Source organism: Taeniopygia guttata, chromosome 3, assembly GCF_048771995.1.
Source record: "Taeniopygia guttata chromosome 3, bTaeGut7.mat, whole genome shotgun sequence".
Taxonomy (NCBI): domain Eukaryota; kingdom Metazoa; phylum Chordata; class Aves; order Passeriformes; family Estrildidae; genus Taeniopygia; species Taeniopygia guttata.
In genome coordinates this window covers 68626619-68645392 of record NC_133027.1, presented here as the reverse complement: position 1 = coordinate 68645392, position 18774 = coordinate 68626619, and the positions used below count along the sequence as shown (strand labels likewise).

General features: G+C 40.1%; 1 protein-coding gene across 1 annotated transcript in view; it reads right to left on the bottom strand.

Moving 5' to 3' along the window:
• The window catches only part of GREM2 (gremlin 2, DAN family BMP antagonist), a 42619-nt gene extending 25659 nt beyond the window's left edge, over nucleotides 1-16960 (bottom strand). The window contains exon 1 of the mRNA XM_072927077.1: nucleotides 16826-16960. The gene's annotated coding sequence lies outside the window, so the exon portion shown is untranslated. The remainder of the gene's footprint in view (nucleotides 1-16825) is intronic.
• Between the last annotated feature and the right edge of the window lie 1814 nt (nucleotides 16961-18774).

Sequence of the window (18774 nt, the reverse complement as noted above, 5' to 3'; positions counted from 1 at the left end):
TTAAAATATATAGTTATTTAGATCAGGCAATGATCTGTCTTCAGGTAGACCTCCTGATATTTGACACATTTCAGGCAACACAAAAATGTACTGCCATTAAAAATATTTGATCAGTTTGAAGTAGCCAGCAAATGCTTACACATAAGTTATTTTGACAGCTGACAGACAGAAAAAAAAAAACTATGACACCAAACAATGTTTACCAGGAAGCAATTTAAAACAACAAATTAACAACATTTATGTTCTTAGAATATCTTGAAATTCTAATAAAACTTATTTTTCATTTGCACTTAATACCATGCTGTATTTATTTATTTATGCTATAGTTATTTTTTTATATTTAAAATCATAATACACTTTTAATTATTTTTCATCTAGCTATGAAGAGGAAAAAAATGGACAAGGGAAGAGAAAACTCCAAAGATTAATGTTTTCTGCCTAGTGTGAAATAGCAAAAAAATCTAGCCTAGTAAATCCTAATCTAGGTTAAAGAAGCCCTTGGTGTTCAAGGCCACCAGTATTTCAAGAGGTTCTGTAAAACATGGCTGAAAAGGTATCCCCCCAAAGTGCCTGGACAAGTTCCCTCTTTTTAAAGACATCCAGTCCAATGAAATCCTGCAAGCCAGAGGTAACCCAAACTTTCTGTTTTCTGATTTTTGTTTTTTATGTAAGTTAGTGAAGCTGCCTGGCAGGCTCACTTAGGACCTCTGAGAATGGTTCAGTTTTCCATTAAATGCCTTTCTAAGATGTTTAAACCCACAATATAGTATCAACACGACACAGATAATTATCTACTACCATTTTCTCTTTCCATGACCTTAAGTATAAGGATCTAGTAAACTTAATGGAAGACCACTGTGGGTAAAACATTGAAGTAAGTGAAGGAGAAGGAGCTGTAATACACATTTTTATGGGGGGGTGAAAATTTAAAGAAATGAGGAGTATTTTGTGGCACAAGTGCCATGCAATTCTAAAGCAATACATATATAAATATAATAGAAATCACCCCATACTCCACTGATTTACACTCCTGGTTTGAACCAAATTAAGACTTAGTTAAGGTTCACTTCAGAGATACCAGACCAGCTGAAGAAACCAGAGATATCAGATCATCTGAAGTCATAAGGTTCAGTTTCAGCAATGGTGACACATAACTGTTTTTCTAAAGCTAATGGTAATTTTCCCACAATGTTTGCATTACTTGTTGGCTTCATAACACAAATGTCTTGTTTGGTAGTTTCCTGGCTGGAAGGACCTTGTTACTGCCAGTTGGCGGTACCAGGCAAATCATTTCAGCAAAGAAAGGCTGATCCTAATCTCTTCTCATGCAAGGCTAATACAGTATCAGTGAAGAATTCAGTATCTGTATTCCTTTGGGTGCACAGCTCCCAGCTGAACTTTCGATTCATAACCTGGTTGTTATATATAAAGGACTTTCTCATCTTGAAGTAAAGTAATGTTCAGTGATTCTTAAAAGCATCTGGGAAATCCCACAGCCCCTGAAAGGCTCACCAGCTCTGAACTGTGACATTCTGGCTACTGGCACCAGGGGACATTCCTTATGTGAGGGCTTGACAGTAGAGGGGAGGGGTAAAATGTGCCAAACTATACTTAGGATCTAATTACATCTTCTTATAGCTCCAAGGATCTTATTACCTTTAGTTCCAGAGTGTAATATAACTGTCCTGGTTTAGGGTAAATTTGGGAGAAAAACTCTGTAAGGAGCCCCCAGAAATCAAACCCCCACAGCCCCTCCCCCCCCCCCCACAACTGGTTCGGGAAGAGTTTCTTCGGACATAAGTGGAAAAAATCCTGTTTATTTAACAAGCAAAAAAAAAAAAAAAAAAAAAATTAAGAACACCAGATGACAAAAACTCTTTCACCACTCTGAAGAGATGACAAATTCAGAAAGTGTCTCCTGGGAGTGGTCACCCAGTTCTTGGTCTCCTCTGCTGGGGATGCCCCCTGCAGATGACCAAATGCAGGCTCTCAGTGTTTCCTGGTGTTCCCCAGGTCCCAGTCCAGAGCAGGTTGGAATGATATTCAGGAATGGGAAAGGAAAAAAAAACAGCCCCACAAAAAAAATTGGATTGCTTAACTAAACTAACTAATAAGCAAAAGCAAAGGCAAAAGCAAAGGCAAAAGCAGAAGCAAGAGCAAGCAAGCAAAGCCTCTCCTAGACAACAGACCATGGGGGGAGGTGAGCCGGCTGATAACGATACAAAACAAACCTTCACTTTCAGAGTCAGTTCTGAAATCACAGAACATAATATCAAACATAAACAGAACACATGGTTGGGGATACAAACACCATAACGTCACCCTAGGACAATAACCTATGCATTCAACCCTCATAGTGATCCTCCCCAGCTGCAGCTGCATCTTTTTCCATGCAGATTGAAAATCTCAGCAGATACATCCAAAAACAGGAGCATTAAGCAGCACCTTGCATCACATCTTAATCGTTCTTCCTCCTTTTTTTTTCTGCATACTTCTGCAGAAGCCTCCACTTATGAGATGTAGGGCTCTGTAAACACTCATTTCTTCAGCATTATCTGAAGTTTAATAATTTCCCACCTTGGCACACTGACTTGTGCACACTTTCCGGCTAATCCCCCAAACTCCCTATTGGCAGCACAGAGAGTGCAGGTGTCTGCCCTACCTCTGGAATTCCTGATACCAGACATCTAATTTTTGTGTTCTTCAATAGTCCTTAGGAATCCTGAGAGCAATGCCTCTTGTCGTGGTTTGTTACGGAAAAAGAATTATTTTGGTTGCTCAGTTTCACATTTAAAAACAGGTGCTTTGGAAAACTATGACTTGCACTTCCATAATACTGTGCAGTTCAGTCTACAGATCATTTAATTTTGCTTAGAAGCCACCTAGGCTGGTTACCAAAAAGCAGTTTACCTTTGCTATTAGTCTACTGCTTCTCTGCAAGATTTATTAAATTCAGACTGTCAAGCTAATATATTTTCACAGCTCCACATACTAAGCAAGGAACATGTAAAATTCTTAGCCTTTGTGATTTTAGGCAGAGGAAAAGTTCAGCACTGTTAAGAAGAAGGTTTAAGACAAGTTATCCTACAAAATGTTTTGGACTTCATGTTCACAAACCAGCACTCTAAGCACTGTTATTTGTAGACTTCTTTTAACCTTCTTAGGAGGCCAGTCTTCTGCATAGTGAAAATAGGTGGGAGGAAAGAAGGCAAAGACTACTTCTATCCGCCACATAACTAAGCAGTTCCACAGTGATTATCTGATCATTTAGATTCTTCTTAAGTTCTTTTTAAGTCACTCAGAGATTGTGTTGAAATTTCCAGAATAAAAGCAAAATGCTCCTTTCATTAACTTATGCATGAATCAAGGTTTTATTACAAGTCATACATATATGCAAGGTTGGGTGAACAGGTATATTTTAAGTAAAGGGTAAGCTGATATGAGAAGGTGACCGAGACAGAGGAGCAATGTCACAGCAATTCTGGATTCTTGATTTTTTTAGTGTAGCAAAATAATGCAATCCCATGAGCAGAAAGTGAGAAAGAGAAAATGGCTAAATACTTAGTCTTCATCTTCATCTCCCCATTCCCCTACTATGCCCTGCAGAGGTGCCCTGTGAACAGAAGCAAGCAAGATCTACAAATGTGAAATCCTTCTTCTTGCAGACACCAATGATTGCTGTCTTCAGCACAGATTCAGCCAGCATTTGTCTTTCTCCCTTTTCTCCTGCACATTCATCCTGAGCATAGAGATGACTCAATAGTGACAAAGTAAATCATCCTTCAAAGAGAAGTCAATAGTGAATAACTAATTTTATCTGTCAAGAGTTAACATGCAATGAATACTTGTGAAGGTTACTCAACATAAAATCTACTAGTGGTTAGATGTGAGTTCCCTCACATAAGCTAACCAAAGAAGTCTATGAAGTAATAAATCCCACTTGACTTCTCATGAAAAGCCTTAAAAACAGCAAGCTGTATGTATACACTCCTAGAAAAAGATTATGCCCTAAGAGACAGTTAAAAACTCTTAAGTAAGATATCTGGCTGTAATCTAAGTACTGTAAGTATTTTGTAAGTATTTCTTAGGAATCATGTCAAATTGCCATGTAAAAATACTTTAAAAAACAGTGAATGTGTGAGCAGAATAGTTTGCAACCAATTAAAAAAAAACATAAAGCTGCTTTAAACAGCCCAAAACACTTGTTGAACCCACACACACTGTGAAGCCATAAACAGTCTGGAAGTTAACTTCAGATCATTGAAAAGTTCAACACACTTTTCACTTCTGTCACTATTTTCATTTTTCTTTTTTTTTTTTCACTTACACAAAAGCATTAATCTGTTTGGATTTTCTTCTTGAATGTACTTTTCAAGTTTTTATATAAATTTCTAGTATGGCATGATATCTTTCCTATAAACTCTGTGAAAAAATAGCTTATGATGTTTAAAACATTCTATTTAATTCAAAGAAATTAACAGTCCTCTTAAAATGTGCAAGCAGCAGTTGTATATTCAGAAATCCAGGCTGTAAGTATACATCCCCTAAATTTTCCTAACTTCTTGAATAAATAGATCCTTTGAGGTTTCCCAGATAAGATATATTTTATATTACTTAGGCTACCGAAAGAATGCTTTTGCCACTTGTGCAAGTAGAGCTGAAAGTGCATTTATCTTGCTATAAATAAGATTACTCTTAAAGAACAAAGTTCAGAAGTGTTAATGCCAACCCTTTAGTGGACATATCTTTAATAGGTTAACTCCATGTCTCAAACCACCTAAGCTAGTTTAACTCAAATTTGAAATCAATTCTGACCTTTACAATATATGCAAGTCAGGAAAATCTGATTGAATAATTTCAGAATTAACTTATAAAAGCTTTATCATAAAATCTAGGTAGGTACAAAGCTGTTTTGAAAGTTTTCATTTAAATATTATGTTCATTCACAACTACCATGAAAATCACACAGACTAAAAGGTATAACTGAAATGTCCATGAACAATCTATGTATGGAATAACTCAATTCATCAAAAGCAAATCCTCTCGTCCCTACTTTACAGTACTTGGGTTTAGATAGGCTGCTTCAAAAGAGAAAAGTGCAAGGGCAATTAGCAATTCTTGTCTCTTTCTTTTACTACAGTTAATTTTTTTACAGTATGAATGGCCTTGTGCAAAACATAGATGAAAACTTTGGATGTCCCAGGTTAGAAACATTAAATAGTGAAGGTAGCATAGCAATACACACGGGGTTGAAATTCTCACTGTATACAAGGCATGGAAAAAAGTGTTAGGTTTTTTAAGTATAAAAGAATATTCACATTGTCTTGAAGTAATACACTGTTCTCCTTCTCTGTGCAAGGAATTTAATCCAGTGTGTGCAAATCTGCATTAGAATTCACATCCTTACAGGCTTTGCAGAAAAAACAAATATTTAATTTTTTTGTATCTACACATAAGGTCAGAGCTACCTCTTTTAGATACTATTTATATTTGCTTGCATGCACATGTACCACACTGCAATAGCAGTTAATAAGAGAAACATGTTAGCCTTTCATAATTTTTTAAAGTGCTCAATTACAATAAGAGTTTTTACAGTTCATAAAGTGAACCATAAGGTTCTGCTAAAAAAATGACAGCACTTCACAGAAAGGTTTGGGTTAAAAGGCAACTTGCCAGTCTAATCCCCTTGCCATGGGCTATGACATATTCCACTAGACCAGGTTGCTCAAAACCCCATCCAACCTGGTCTTGAACATTTGCAGTGATAGGATACACACAGCTTCTCTGAGAAAGCTGTTCCTGGGTCTCACCACTCCCATTAGCCCACGTAATTTCAGAAGATTTGGGAATTCTGGTCTCCAGGCTGTCTCTCAACAATCTTATCTAAAGATTTCCCGCACAGCAACTAAGCCTATCTATTTAGACCACTAGGGCCACTCGGTACTTACAGGGTTTTGAAGACATCATGCAAGGAGTCTGTACCTACCAACCTTCATCAGTTAGAGAATATACAGTGTTTTGAACACTTATATCAACACAAAAATGTCAACATTTACCGCACAGTTTCTGAGCCAATTTCCCATATGTATTGATTGTATACCATTTCAGACATGCCAGAGGGCACAGAGAAAGGCTGGAACAGAATTAAGACATAGCCTAATGGCCAGAAGCAGAGCCAAGGGCAGGATAACCCTTTCAGTTTAAAAGTTTAGACCTATGCCTAGCTAAAGTGATGTCACATGGGCTGTAGGCACGAGAGAAAAACATGGACACTCTCTGTACCATTAATACTTTGTGATGCTTTTGGCAGGGAGAGTTAATAGAGTTAATTTTTGTGACAGTAGCTGGTTTACAGCTATTCTGGATATGACAGTATTGATAACACAGGAACTTCTAGTTATTGCTGAACAGCACTTTCAAAGCATCAAGGCCTTTTCTGCTTCTGATCTGACTCCACTAGAAAGTAGGCTGGGGAGAAACAAGTGCAGGGACACAACCATGACCCCACCTCACACATGGGATATTCAAGGCATTTGTCTTGCCAAGTCACCACTGCACAAGGTGAAGCCCTGCTTTCCTGGGCATGGCTGAACACCTGCCTGCACATGGGAAGGAGTAAAAAAAAATCCCTGTTTTGCTTCGCTTGCATGTCCAGCTTTTGCTTTCCCTGTTAAATCATCTTTATCTCAACCCACAAGTTTTCTCTCTTTTACTCCTTCGATTCTCTCTTCCAATCCCACCAGGTAGGGGAGTGCATGAGCAGCTGTGTGGGGCTTAGTAGCCAGACAAAGCTAAACCATGACACAGACTTCAGAGATTCTTAGATTCTGTCACCTAAAAAACACTGGTCATGAATTGAAATCAAAAGACCATCACAGAACCTTTAGCAAAGTTTTACAATTAGTATGTGTGGATATTTTCAGTTCAGTCAGAGAGAAAACGACGGTTTCTAACCAGGCAGAAGTCTGGGAAAGAGTTGAGAAAGAATGTAAATTTTTCTTTATCTCTATTGTTGTTCACATTGTTTATAGATAAGTTCTGCCACTGTGCGTCATTCACTGCACACGAATGGTGTGACATGTTTTTACTCTAGGACCAACAGAATGGGTCTGGATGATACTCTATATAAAAAGATGTATTTGAAATAAATCAGAGTTCTACTCTCAAACCTTCTGGATTCCTTTCATACCGTCCTGCCTCAACGGCATCAGACAGGACTTCAAAATCACACTGAAGTATGACTCTCACCCAAAAATTCTATCATCTACTGTATAACTGCTATATATGTTACTGTGCATCTAGAAGTTCAAAGTGCCTCTGTTGCTCAAATTAAGGCATCAGCCTTAATCACAGTAAAGTAAGCCAGTGTTCAAATGTTTTTAAAGGAAAAATAAACATATTGGTGAAAAAAATCTAATTTGGAGCACTTCATAACCAAAAAATCTTAAATTGTAGTTCACTTTTATAATAAAAAATAAGCCTCCCTTTAATGAATACAAACCAAACCATGCAGATTCTAACTTAACAATAGAAGCAACTAATTTGGGGTGGTTTGATAAACGGTGATAATAAATCTAAACCCACAATAAATATAAAGACCAATAAGTTTCAATGGTCTTAAAAAAACACATCTAAGAAGAAAACCCAAACAAGCACGGCATTAGCATCTCAAACTCTTTGTATCTTACACATGCAGATAAAGTAACAGCTTAAGTCAATCACGTTTGACTGCTATCCAGTTATTTATATGAGTAAATGAAGCTGGCGTCCAAGTGGGGAGATGAACTGGCAGCGTGCCGTAGAGCCTTGAGTTAAAATTTGTATATAATGGGGCACACACTGCAAGCACTCTGACTGCAATCTATGGGGACAAAGCTAAGCAGAAGCACCAAAACAGGCAAAACTCTGGTTTACCTAATGACAAAGCCAGAGATTTCTTCAATCTGCAAGTGAACTTGCCAAGGACGGACCTGCAGAAGAATTCAGCCCAGCTGTGGTGTGAAGTGCCTGAATCTGTGAGTATTGATGATTCCAAGATTGTATAAAATCTCTGTCTTTCTGCCCCGGTGCCAAAGAAGAAGCCATAATTCGTCTGTGCTGTTTTCAAGGTTGTTTCTTCTTGCTTATCTCTAACATGTTCTGCTGCCCTGCTGCAGGTCTGTCCTGCAGGGCAGCGTGTGGGGCTCTGCCCCTCAGTGGGATGTTACAAACATTATATACCAGAAACTACGTGTGCTATATTTACAATAATGTGCCAATATCTACCATCTACGTTGAACAGTGTGTCTCCAGCCTAAACCAATAGAAAAATGCCAACACTAAAGTGAAACATGGAGGGCATGAAGAAGGAGGAAAAGGACAAGACACACCCAATCTCCTCCATCTTGTCCCCTCTGAACCCCTAATCTAGAAACCTAAAATTTTACTTTTGCACCCGTGCCACACTTAATTATTACTCCTATCAAACACTCAGAGCTTGTAATTCATCCTGTAAGATTGAAAACACTTTTCCATGGACAGAGATCAGAGACAGTGTCTCTCGGGGCTCTGTACAGGGGGGTTTCTGACCTCCTGCCAGGGTCCCAGGCCCTCCAGGGCAGCCAGAGGGAAGCCCTGGATTCCCACAGTGAAGCCCTGGAGTGGCCAGTGGAGCTACATACACAGCAGTCTCCCTTGAGACAGGAAACCCTTGGTATGGGCTGTGTACCCGTGCATTTGCAGTTCTATTACCTGAACGGATCACCTATAGGCAGAATAAAAATTCCCATGGTTCCTGGAACTCTTGAAGACTCCACAACATGCTGGACTGTACTACAGTCATGGTTGTAATGGAAAGGCATGGCCCTTAATGAAATTATACATTAGCTGGCATGGAAAGGTCATCTCCACTGATTCCACAGACCTTTAAAGACCATTTGGGGGTGAGGGGTGGGGGGGGGGGGGGGGCGTGGTGGGGAGAGGAATCCAAGAGAATGAAATTATTCCTCCACAGCTTGAACTAATTACATCAGACTTTAATATCTGAAGCAGGTTAGGAGCTCACATTCACATCTTACATCACCAGGAAAAGGAATGAATATTTTGGGATTACTTCATGGGTAGCATACAAAACCATAAATTTCACAGAAAGAGTGATCCTTGCTTTTTAGGCTTGTTTCTAAGAATTATCATAGTTGAGAGGAGTGTGGAAATTAATTAATTTCCCTAATCAACTATTTATCAAATAAATGTATTACCATACACACCATGAACAGTTAATTGCAGTAGCTTCTATAACCAATAGTGACTTCATCCTGCAGTTCCTACTAATTACCAACATATGGTGGGAATAATCCACTGGCCTTTCGTGGTGCTTAGAAGCACACAGTGAGTATCTGCCCACTTTAGCAAGAGATCTGCCATTTTGGAGGTGGTGAAGACATTTACAATAGTAGCTTATGCATCATCATGTGATTACACATTCCCCTCTACTCCTAGTATTTCTAATAAGATTTCCTGCATGCATTTCATAGCAAAATTTCTTCATTCTATTTTACTGATTTCTAAGCTGCATTTATGACCATATAAAAATGGCCTCTTAACTCAAACTTAGGAATAAAAAGTCATCCCTGTGGCCTTTTATTTCTCCAGAATTCATTCCTAGTTGAAACATTGGCCAAAGCACAAACAAACTAACATTAGTAAATACAAGACTGGACAGCCGTTGCTTCTCAAGAGTAAAAACTGCCAATGCCAATATGGATCCAGAGATATCGCTGGTTTTACCTCTTCCAAAATAACTTTTCCAAGGAGCTACACCCTTGTCTAGCTTGCTCAGATTCTGAAAATTGCTGTTTATGACTGTGGCTGTAATAGCTGACCTAACCAGAAGTGCCAGAAATCAAACCACAGTCTTTGGAAAGCATCGGGATCCATAAGATACAGACTCCTTATTTTGAGAGACTATGTGATTCCCAATCCTAAACCACATAAGATGGTTACGCCAGGATAACAGCTCAGATTCCACAAATCACATTCATATTGTTAGTAAAAGGTTTTTTTTAGCATCTGGTGTACTTTTAAATGGACACCAAATCTGTTTGTCGGAGAGAGTCTGAGCTGCTAAATAAATAGTGATAAATTTCCTAATACTACTGGCCAGAGTGTTCCTGCAAGTACAACGTGTGTTTATCAGTTTCCCACTGAGCTAGCATTGACTTTCAAATTTCCTTTAATCTTATTATAGTAAACATAGTACAGCTCTCTGGCAAACAAGAGAAACATTCTTCCTGTAATATCATATGCTTCTTTTAAAGAAACCTAAGAGTTGTCCAGAAAATAATTAGGCTCAACTTGGAATAACACAGTAAACTTGTTTCCAAAGAAACAAGCTTCACAAAATATTATATTTTTGGACTAAAATAAAAGACTATTTTTGTAAGGAGAAGACTGGCAAATTCTGATAGGTACTCAAAATAGTTTTTACATGTATTATATTTTTAAAGTCAGCTATTGAAACACCAACAGAAAAATATTTTTCTAGTTGGAAGCAGTCTACCTGAATTGAAGAAAAAAGCATCAGGAATTTTGGATTTAGAATTCAGAAAATAGGAGACTTTACTTTGTGAAGGAACCTTTGCAGTGCTCCTTCAAGAAGAAAGAACATCAAGTGCAGACAACTTTAAAAAAAATAGATAATGAAAACAAAATTGGATCTATTATGGTACAGTGTGTATTTAAAGCCTCTTTTAATTTGAGAGGAATGTACGATAGACGAAGGTGGGATTTTTCTTACAGTTCAAAAAAACCCGAAAATCTAGGCTGAGTTGTTGAATAACTTTATGTAAGTGACTGAAGGGACTTTGGGAACCTGAAAGCAAGACAGTTTCAGGTGACATATACTAGCTCAATTTCCAGTTGTGTGCATTTGTCTTATTTGCTTCAGGGATTCTACAGAAAAAGGGTCATTACATATATCAAAAATGAAGCATATTAAAGAGACAGATGATCAATCTTCCCTTGCCTACATGGAATCCAAGATGCTTAGAATTTGTTTCAGTTTGTAAGCAGTCACTCTTCAGACTATCTCAACAAAAGCTGTTCTCACTGAAGAATCAGGCAAAGTTTCCATGGACATCATTAATGAAGAATATAGACAAAAGTCAACAAACATGCTTAGTATAAATCCATTGTATGTAGTAATCTGAAAGGTGTCAGCCAGAGAACAATTTGAATCAAAATACAAGAGATAGCCATCTCTCTCTTTATGAGCAGACTTTACTGGATGCATCCATTAAGTCATGCAACATGTTCACATATTCCCATCTTCTTTGCCCATCAGCCTCCTCTTGTTCCTCACATGGGACATTGAGCTCCAAATTATGTTGACAGAACAGGAACAGACAAACGATAGATGGATCATAACAAAGAACATGCCTAGAGCAAGGATGTCTGATATCTGAGAGCTTCCTTTTGGATGCTTTCCTTTTGGATAGAAGTTCTGACCCACTATTTACACCCCTATCCCAAGCTCTCCCGCATATTTTTAAATGACAACTCTCCAGATGTTATCTAAATGGAGACTGGCCAGATTTATGGGCAGGATCTCACTTAACTCTAAGCCAAGCTAGTGTTTTGGCCTCACTAGAGATGAGATTAGGTCTGAGATTTGCACCAGGGAAAAAACCTGCCGTTCCATGCCAGAAATGGTCATGGAGAATTTTTACAATGCTGTTTGTTTTTTTGTTAGCACTACTGTATAATATCAGTCTATCTGAGCATTATCATAACAGCACTTAAGCAGGGTAATAGGATAGATGGGACATGGCTGGAATCCACAACAATACTGCATGTAAACGGAGACGGGCAACTAATTCACATCTAGACCAGCTCAACACAGTTTTCCAACTCCAGAAAGTGTTTATACAACACAAGGTCAACAAGGCGTTCTGCATGAGCTGTACAAGTGTTGTTTCCAAGTTTTAAGACATGTTAAAAATTCAGGATATTTTCAAGATTTATTGTGTTAAATCCACAGTCTGATGCTGTATTTGTGCACTGCCCATCACACTCAATAAAAACTGTTTCCAAAATGAAATTTGGAGGGTAAATAATATATTTTCCTTTTGCAGTGTACTTTACTTGTCCCACTTCCTTAGCACAAAATAGACAGAAACAAAATTTTTATGAGTCTTTCTCTACTTGAATAGATCACAATTTTCGTTTCCGCAAGCTTCATTGCAAATTATGGTTTCTTCAAATAATCACTTCCTAAGCAACAATGACTTTAAAACTGTTGGGAATGAGAGATAAATTTACCCCTTTTCTTTCTTTAAAAATCTTGTAATAAAGACAGTAGCATGCATATTTCTATATACAACTTGTGTTTACAGTATAACCAATGACAGCATGGTCTATATGAAAAACTGACCTTAGTAAATCCCCCTAGCTTTTATGACTAATCTAAAATGCACCATTATAACTCTTAGAGATATTATCTGAACAGCAACAAAGAACAAAATATTCAGAATATCATAGATAAGTATGGTTAAGCACAGAAGGAAAAAAAAATGTTAAAAGTAGGTAGTGTAAGATAACTTTTTGAGAAAGACAGGTTACAACTGAAGTTGCCATGATTGTATCACACCAGATATTGAAAGATGGATTGCCCTCTGTTTTAATGTCCTGGAGCGAGACAGATTTTTATGGTCTACTTCCCTTTCTGAAACAGGCTTCAAAAATCTTCTTAAAATTGCTAATAAAAGGCTTAATGCATTGAGAACAAGAAATACCATGGTTTCAAGTGACATACCATCATCTACACAACTCATGTTAAAATCTACACTTCATCCCACAGAGAACCTATGCATTGAAATAAGACTTGGAGCCGACAACTTCTAGCAACAGAAATACAGTCACAAGAGTAGGAAACACTCTCTTCTTTTTAACTTCTTATTGATCCAAATAGCACAACATTTTCTGCAATCTAAAAGCAGTCTTGGAGCAGTCACAGTGATCCAGAACAAAAAGAATATTTGTACCAAGCATGTTCTACGCATGCAATCCTACCATTTCCATCATGATCCGAAAGAAATGCATGTAAAACTGAAGAGCTGGTTAGAAAACCCCTTTTTGCAGCAATGACAACCATCTTCTGTTTCTACATGAAAGAAGGATCTGATCCCTAATTATTCAAATAGTATATTTTAGAGTAAGAAATACTTTCATAAAAGAGATAACTGTTTATAATTGACAGAATAATTTTTCAATTTAAAATCATTTACCCCAAAGAAGCAAACTAAAGAAAAACATGAAACTGTAAGAAGCCAGCCAAATGACTAAAAAACAGAGAATGGAATTTTTTTCCCTTTACAGCAAAATCTGCAGAAAAAAAGGTTTAATGTGTTTTAAGCAAGCTTGAAGTTTTAAGTGGATGTTTCTAAACATCTCCCCTTAAACATTTCCCCCTGCCTGAGGCAACCAGACTCCAGGATCAGGGCATGATTCTCACCGTGTGCTGGAATCCAGGAACCACCCCCACAGGTGAGATCTCCCCCCAGACAATACTTCTAGTGCCCTGTGGAAGATGCAGTCAGCCACAATGCTGTGCTAAGGGAACACAGTGAAGCATTTCTAGCATTTCTAAATGACAGTTTTAAAGTCTCAAGCCAACATTTCTCACCACTCCCAAACACAACGAAGACCATAAACAGCCTTATGGACCCTTATACACAGAAGGGCTATGGCCAGCGACAGGCAAACAACCATGAAGAAGCACCAGCTGTCCTTGCCTAAATTCAACTGCTGCGTCCACACCCAGCAGACAAGCACAAGGCTACAACTATCCAAAGCTCCCCATAAAAAATTAGTCTGCTACCACATGCCAGACTAGGGAAAAAAAAATTAGCCATCTTCATTTTGAACTGAAGAGATCTCAACAAGACAGCCCTGGTAGGTTGCAGGGCTGTGCTGTCCAGCTCAGCCAGGAGTTTTTTAGTAACAGATACGTGAGCAATGGTGCAAGAAGCAGGGACTAGCCCACACCCCTGAGACAGATGGCTAGTATGGGCTTCAGACTGCATGGTACCTCAGTAACAGCATGCTGCAAATGGACCACATCTACTGCTGCAGCTAGCACAGCCCAACAGGGACTGACAGGCACAGAAGACACTGTATGTATTTCACAGGGTTTTACTTCAGGCTACATATGGTCCTATGGATTGTATTTCTAGAAACAACTCTAGCACATCTCTTAGTTTAGATTCATCTTAAAGGAATCCAGCTGGCCCACCATGAGGTATATGGAGATGGACAGTAAGTGGAACAACTGAAGGATGGGCATCAAAAGCCCACTGACATGAACCACAACTATAATGTACAACCACACCCAAGAGCATCTGCATGAGGAGGGAAAGACTATTTTTGCTACTCTTTAAGATACTTTTCAGATGTCAGTAAATCTGCACAGTAGCGTGAACTACTCAATTCTTACTCAGTAACTTGGAATTGCTCATTGAAAAAATTCTAACTCTAGATCAGAATTTGGTAAATACCACTGTACCAATCCAAAATTGGAATTTACCAGTTTCTGATGATTGGGTTAGAATTATTACATTATTTTAGCAATAGTGGTAGAATTAAACCAGTTACCAGATTTATTAAACAAAACTCAAACAGGACTATTTATTACAAAAGATTATCTGGATCTCTGACATTTACACTTTCACAGACAATGACAAATGGTAACTCAAACTAAGCATTTTCCAATTTATTAATGCAGTTCACTGGGTACTTCAGATATTAATTTTTACCCTAACCTGATACTATGAAAAGAAAAAAATCTCTATAGTTAAATTCAACTCTTCATACATTTGTTCTATTCCCCATTAAAAGTCAAGCACAGTCTATTTGAAATATATATATAAAAAAAAAAAGACTATATTTCAGCTAAACAAATCAGCTCAAAACCTTGGATTAGTGGCATTTATTTTTGTGGTGCTCTTGTGGAGGTCTTACAGAGGCTTTTTATTGACACATCTTTCACTTACTTATACTGCAAAGGAAGACTGAGCAAAACTCGCTGCTACCACACATGCCTCCTCCCCACATACAAGAGCTCTGCCCGAACAGCGGGCTGCAAGAGAGGTGAAAAGGCAAAATCCTACTTGCTAGGTTTCTCACTCATCCTACAACAGAGATTTTACAAACCAGTCCTCTCTTTTCCTTCTCTTTGATCACTGCACAGTGATCAAAAATTTTTAGAACTTGGGACTTCACTTGGATGACAGCAGTTCATGAGGACCATGCAAAATAAGTGACAGAGACCACTTGCTCAGAGCCTGTACACTGTCACAGCACCCTCATGTCCTGGGTCTCAGCATAGGCACACTGCTGTTACACACAGTTACTTTCCAGAAGTGATTTTTTTTTTTAAATCTTAGTGTATTACTCTCCGTCAATTTTTGCAATAAATGAAGAAAGAGCAGCCTGAGAAGCAGGAACCAAGTTCTGCAAGTGAAGCATCTGCATTAAAACACATAAAGCATTATAAGCAAATACGTCAGGCTGTGTGTACTTTTTGAAGTTCAAGAAACAATCTAATCCCCTAAAGAAACACAGCATCTGTATTGTATTGGCACGGGTGGGAACACAAGATTCTGAAGTGGTTGCTAATTTCACCCTGGTTGAGCAAGAAATAGCCTTGAAGTAGCCTGATAAGCAACTTCCTAATTGGGGCTCTGAGCTGACATTGCTTGGTCTTGCACCTGCTGCTTCATGATTGTTGAGAGGGCTGTGGGATTCCTAACCTGGGGTTTTTTCTCAGGGAGTATCTGTCATTCATCTGAAGTTCACCTGACTCTAGTCATTTGGGATTTCATTCTGTTTATTTCTCCCCTTCCAGAGGGGAAAAAAAAAAAAATAAAAAATTAACTTGTTATGAGCTGTTAATTTTGTCCTCAAAAACCCACCAAAAGTTATATAACCACTTTCACAATAGCATGCTAAAAATAAGAGCTGTTCAGCCAAATGCCACTGTAATTTTTTTATAAGACCTGTGCCTCCAATTCTGCAAGACCTGTGGAAGCACAAATATTTCCTTAACTTTAGCAGAAAGCCATTCGAGAGCTCCTTCCGAGACAGACATGGTTTTGTATAATCCTCAAGTTCAAGGTACAAAAAAGAAAAAACGAGTGTCTGTATACACACACGTATATTTCCAAGTCATGACTTCAAGTAATGCTATTCGCTCTTGGAGCGGATCCCTCGTGGGGTTTCATAATCACAAACCATCATTAACCCAAAGCAAAGAAAGAAAGGTACAAAGGGGCACAGGTTTCAAGCACGAGCTTTTTTTTTTTTTTTTTTTTTGGTTTGTCTTTCTTTTTCCTTTGCGAGGGAGCGTGGGGACGCGACGCGCGACGCTCCAAACGCTGGGAAACCTGGCCATCCAGGAGACTTCCCAGGGCGCTCGGAGCAAGGCAGCCAGAGCTCGGCGCCGCTCTCGCTGATTTCGTTCCGTGCCCCTGCAAGCGCCCCGCGGGCGGCGAGGGCTCGGACGCGCCGCTCCCCCGAGGCGTGCGCGGCCCCGCCGAGCTCCCCGCGCTGCGCCGAGCCGGGCCGAGCCGAGCCAAGCCAAGCCGGGCCGGGCGGGCGGCAGAGGGGCGCGGTGGTGCGGGACAGGGCTGCAGCGGCCCCGCGCTGTCACCGCCACCGCGGCCCCGCCGCCTGTCCCCGGAGGGGCGGCAGCAGGGCAGGGGAGGAGGAGGAGGAGGAGGAAGGGAGCGAGCCGGCCGCAAGAGGAGCGGTGCCGGGTCAGGGCGCTGGGCGCCCCCCGGGCGCCCCTTACCTGCACGAAGGTGGGGAAGGGTCCGCAGCGCGCTCCGTCCGCCGCCTATAGATCCCAAGAGGCGATGAAGCGCGGTGGCGGTCGCCGCCCTGTGCCGCTGCTGCCGGTGGTGCGAAGCCCTGGCCGGCTGCAGATGCCCATAGGCGCTCGGTGGGGCCAGCGGTGCGCGGACAGAGCGAGGCGGCTGTGCCGGTCCCGACGGCTGCGGGGAGCGCAGCACTGGCTCGGCGCAGCCACTGCCCGAGGAGAGGATCAAGGCCCCGCTTTCGATTGGCTCCGGTGGCCAAACAGCTCACACCGGCCTGCCCGCCCGCCGCCTCCCGCCCGCCTCCCCTCCGCCGCCCCACGCGCTCCGCTCCCGGCGTCCCGCTCCTCCCTGCCGCCCGCCGGCTTCCCAACCTGGCGGGCACAGCTAGCTCCGCTCTTTCCCCCTCACACCCTCCCGCTCCCCCTCTACGCCTCCCCCTTCCCCAAAGACGACGTCCAATCCCGGGCCCTTTGTTTATGTAGGGACATTCTCACCCCGGGTCTGACAAAACACCCTCCTTCCCTTCGCATCTTCCTCCCTGAGCTAAAGGACCCGCAACTTTAAGCATTCATGACATTTTGTGTCATGCTCAATATTCAGACACGTTTGTTCTCTGAACATTTAAGAAAAATATCCCTAGCCAGTAAAATTAAAAGCATGCAGTGCTTGATCACCTGAGGGCTAAATCTGAGGTAGGACAAAGCATTCTTTGCCTGAGTTGAGTTTGCTTTTCTTACTCTGTTTGGGCTCCTAACCCCAGCTGGGTTAGCTACACGTCAAATCTCGGCATGCACAGAAAATAGAACCAGGATGCCTCCTTGTCCTGAATCTCAGGTTATTCACTCTCAGCGGCTATGGCTGTCATTCCTTAGTGCATCTTTGGTGTTGGTATTCCTTTTGCTCAGGATGACTTAAGTGACCTGTGGAAAAGTATTCTCCCTCCTGCAGATGTGCCATAATCTTAAGGCAAATCTTAGACCTGTCTTATGGACAAAATGGCAAGCCTTTGGTTTGACCCTCTGTTTAAACAATATACAGTTGAACCAGATAAATAGGTCCTGTGGGATGATGTTGTAATATTTCCAGTAAGCATGCTGGCAAAATTGCTTATTAAAATTAGGGAGAACAAAATGATGAGTTATAACAGATGTACTCTTAATTAACTCAATGACCTGCATTTAACTGATGTTGTTGAATTAAGCAGCATCTATGCCTGTTGGTACATTAGATGCCATTAGAAGTCAATACTTATCCAAATTTGGTAGATGGAAGAAGCATTTGAAACACAGCATGGAGTTTCAGAGATACCTTTTCATGACACCAGTATGAACATTTTTTAATGGTGACCTCCATAACATTTTTAATTGATTCTGTATTTAATTAATTTTTTTCCCAACAAAATGGTATGTATTTTTCATTCACTATAAAACATGCATACTTTTGTCTCTTTGGGGCATACAGAACTAGTTAAGAATGGTTTTGTTTATATTTTGTACAGGCAAAAGTCAGAAAAATAAAAATAGAAATATTGAGAAATATATAAACCCAGACATATTAAGAAATATCCATACTTGGAGTATAATCCATCCCTCATTTTAAAAGCTTTATTAGCAGAAAGAGCCCTCAGTGAAGTCAGTGAAGCTACACCTCTGGAACTTTAGTTACACACACCCCCCCTCCCCCCTCAAGAATAACAAAAATACTCTGTTTCTTTTTTATTATATGCTTTTCCTTCACATGTTGCCGATTTATTTTCCCCTGGAGAAATGAAATTGCTGGTTTAGAGATAAAGCTACATTTCCAGCCATGTCCCAAGAGACACAGCAGCCACTGCACTTCCATCACCCCAACACCTCTGTCACAGGCATATCCCTCCCTGCATGCTCCTGATCCAAATGACTGTCTGACATATATATAAATA